The sequence below is a fragment of the Carya illinoinensis genome, chromosome 3 (genome assembly GCF_018687715.1).
Source record: "Carya illinoinensis cultivar Pawnee chromosome 3, C.illinoinensisPawnee_v1, whole genome shotgun sequence".
Lineage (NCBI taxonomy): Eukaryota > Viridiplantae > Streptophyta > Magnoliopsida > Fagales > Juglandaceae > Carya > Carya illinoinensis.
The window spans coordinates 13,648,879-13,653,140 of NC_056754.1; the positions used below are offsets into that span (position 1 = coordinate 13,648,879).

The 4,262-nt window shown below is 33.2% G+C and overlaps 1 long non-coding RNA gene across 1 annotated transcript; it reads left to right on the forward strand.

Annotated features, from left to right (window-relative positions):
* The first annotated feature begins 3,469 nt into the window (after nt 1-3,469).
* Nucleotides 3,470-3,998, forward strand: LOC122305823. Its single transcript, XR_006241257.1, has 2 exons — nt 3,470-3,730; nt 3,829-3,998. It is a non-coding gene; the product is annotated as an uncharacterized LOC122305823 (long non-coding RNA).
* The last annotated feature ends 264 nt before the right edge of the window (nt 3,999-4,262 follow it).

Below are 4,262 nucleotides of genomic sequence, written 5' to 3' on the forward strand. Positions count from 1 at the left end.
TTGTTCGGAAACATGGCATCATGAATATTCTATAATTTTTTTTTTTTTTTTAAGAATCTCATAATATTTCTCTACTTACTTTAATTAATGGCCGGTGTTTAATTTGCCTTTTTTTTAGAAAGTTTATTATTCTCAACACGCAGCCGATCGATAATTATAAGATCATTGGTGTCCCCAAGAGTATGTATATATAGCCGATCGATAATACGTACCTAGGTACGTACCCAAGTACATGATAAAAAAAGAAGCAACCGGGTCGAGATCTAGCTAGTTCAACGGTGTAGATGTTTTAGTTCAATGGTAAATTAGGATTGAAAGCTATCATGTTATATATGGACATATGAAGTACTAAATAAACTAGATCTACAATATTTATTATATATTCATTTAATGCTACTCGATTATTCTCCTTTTACTCGGATATATATAGAACGTAAATGTCATGCTGAGCATAAAATCCTCTTCACGCAAGGAAATTGTATGTCATGTTTACTGAGAATTAATATTCCAATGATCTCTGAACCCCCAAGCTAGCTTATAAGGATATATATCATATTGCAGTCTAATTAAGTACAAGCTTAATTAATGATCAAGAGGATCGACCGCGAGATGGCATGGGTGTATATATAAGAACTAGTGTTGTTTGTCATTCATCAATTAAAACCATGCCCGCAAACGTACGTACCAGGATCATGACCTCCAACTTGAGATGACGATCACAACTGTAATCTGGATTTTTATGCTACAATTTTGTTGAAGTTGGTGTACTTAATACTGATATCGACACCAAAAGACGACTCGTTGACGGATAAATTGTGGCAACATTCTTTTAATCACGTTATGATGACCGCGTGCGTTCAGCTAGCGTTCAGATCATGCGTGAAATTCACATCATGTGTGTGGTGAAGGAGAAGATGAGGATGGGTAAATATCGAAAATGGGTTTTTTTTTTGGAGGGAGGTGTTGGGGGGAAGAATTCGTAAAGAAAGAGAAATAGCAAAGAAAATATATATATATATATATAGGAAAACACTAAAGCCACCTGGTGGCTTCCGCTGGGGCCCCGCTGGCTAATTTTTTTTTTAATGATTAAGAATTTTTTTAATATTATTATAATATTTTTTTATATTTTTTTAAAATGTTTAAAAATATTTAAAAAATAATTAAAAAAATAAAAAATTATTTTAACCTAATGATGACTCTCAACCGGAGCTACCAACGATGCCTATAACACCATCTATATATATATCATTTCAATATATTCGTGCAGTGTAGATAAAATAGAGGAGGCTGAGAAGATTTTTTCATAAATATGTATAATTATATATTCTCAATAAATTTATCAAAATCCTTGCAAATTGGAACTCGTCACGATCATCATGATTACGCGCTGAAAGCCGAACGCTTGAATAATCAAAAAGTTTTGATGGAAGTCATGATGATGATCAACAAACTCATCGATATCGATCAATTCCCTCAACATGTGTGGTTATGATCACATATATGCATGCATGCATGACGTGTCTAATTAATTAATATTATTGATGATATTCCTGGTTATCTCATCACGTATGCAGTTACGTACCTATATGTGATCCTATGCCTAAAGGCATATATAAGATGTCAATTTCAGCATGTTCAGCGCTCACCGCTGCTGATCATGGCTGATCTATAGCTTTATAATTCAAAGGAGTTAAATTAGTCAATGCCATAATTCATACAGGCCGCGATCGACCTTACGTTCTAATATTTTCATCTCCTTAAGATGTCAATTTCAGCATGTTCAGCGCTCACCGCTGCTGATCATGGCTGATCTATAGCTTTATAATTCAAAGGATTTAAATTAGTCAATGCCATAATTCATACAGGCCGCGATCGACCTTCCGTTCTAATATTTTCATCTCCTATTAAATAAGATATAGTATATTCATTATCATTAAATAATAAAAAATATAATAAATAATTATTCAATAATAATAAATATATCACATCTTATTTACTTAATGTGATAAAAATAAAATGATAATATAATGTATAGAATTTTTCATCGAATAATAATATATTAATTTTTTTTAATTAATGAATGCAATCTTCATATTATTCCACTAAAATGAATTTCAATTATATAAAATTACTTATGTAGAATTAAAAAATAATTATAAGAAATCGTATGTTGTTATTTTCCGAGTTGTACGTAAATATATGTCATAATTCTCTACTCTATTTATTATTTTTTTTTTTGGTGAGAATCTCATAAGTCATAATATTTCTCTACTTTAATTAATGGCCGGTGCTTAATAATTTAATTTTTTTATACAGTTTATTATTCTCAGCGCTAGCTAGCGCAGATCGATATATAATAAGATTGGCGTCCCCAAGAGTATGTATATATATATACGTACCTAGCTACGTACCCACGTACATGAAAAAGGAAGCAACCGGTCCAGATCTAGTAATTCAACGGTGTAGAATATGTTTTATTCAATGGTAAATTAGGATTGAAAGGTATCATGTTATGGACTCGAATCTTATTAATTGTTGGCCATACAAAATAGAAGAAAAGAAGACTAAAACCTAATTATAATAAGGCACTGATAAAAAAAAAAAGAAAAAATCAAACGAGTGGAGTTCTACTAAATGCAGCACTACACGGAAAGATTTCCTTCAATTTTTATACTAACTTCAGGGTTAAGTATTAAGTATACCAACGAGTCGTCTTTTGGTGTCGATATCAGTATCCAGCTACAATTTTGTTGAAGTTGGTATACTTATTACTGACATCGACACCAAAAGACGACTCGTGGACTGATAAATTGTGGCAACATTCTTTTAATCACGTTCTGATGACCGCGTGCGTACGGTTAGCGCGTTCAGATCAAGCGTGAAAGCCATATGTGTACGTGCCACGAACAAGGTCCGTCTTTTCGGCGGTTCAAAAAATTGTAAATATAACAAAAATTTACGAGTAATCATACATATAACAAATTAAAATGGGTAAGTTTAAGATGTGTAAATCTTGAACAGTCTATCTAGAAAAAGTAAACTCCACAATAAAAAAAAATTATTATCAACACACGGTACTGCATGAACCTGTTATTTTCAAAGGTACCGCAAGTCGTTGCACACTCTAAACTTACCCCAATCATTTTCCAAAATTTACGAGTGTCCTTCAATTAACAACCATGCACGTACGTGTCTTAATCTTGTTGGTCATGATAAATAAATACAAGTTAAACGTTTTCATACGAAGAGAATCATATTAATATTTTTAGGAGAAAAAAGAAAAAAGAAAAAAGATCGGGTTCCCTTAGGGTTTTCTTTAATTCAAAATTACCCCACAAGTTATTTTCTTGCTACTTCCATAATTAATCTTTTGACATGTACCTCCAATATTGAATCTGTCTTCATATAATAGTATCGTGATCAATGGGGTAAGAACCACATGAACTATATATATATATATATAGATGGTTGCTTCTTTGCTTCCAGCTGCAGAAGCCTACAACTCCAATTTAGGATTAAGATAATTAGCTGCGCACCAGCCTGCCATGGCTTTAGGATCGCATAATCAACCTGAAGTGCTGAAGCACTCTGCGGGGAGCAAAAAGGTTGGCAAGGGGAATTCACTCCCTCCCGTTAGATCAGGTCGTATGAAGCGCAAGATATTTGCCTCTTTTATCCAGAAGATAAAGAAGTTCATTCTTCTTTGCAAACGCCCCAGTGACAACTAGTTACTTCTTCTTCTTCTTCGATCTGCTGCTCTGCACTTCAGTTTAGATTTCTTGCAAGATAAACCTTTTTTTTTTTTTTTTCTCTCTTTTTTTGTAGGAGCTAGCAGGGAACCATGGATGGAGATCAAATAATGTAGCATCAATCTTGTATGTTTGCATTTTTAAGAGTACCCAGTACGATCGAAGTCATGTGCGCTCGCTTTATGTAGTTTCAAAGTAATATAATATGGATAAGCAGAATATGCAGGTTGATCGATGTTGAATATATATTCTGTTACAGCTTTTGGTCATCATGTGGTTTGAATATAAAACATGCATGAAATTTCAAACTCTCGTGTTCCAAGATATATGGGCATATTGCAAAAAGATGCATGCCTACGTACGTTCGTATATATGGATTCGAACTCTCACGCATGATGCCTTTACTGTTAAATATTATAAAACGATTTTCAACTACTGTTTTGCGTTGTGGAGATCATGGATAGCGCCTGGACTAACATATTCTAGGGTACTGGATCGGAGTTAATTAAT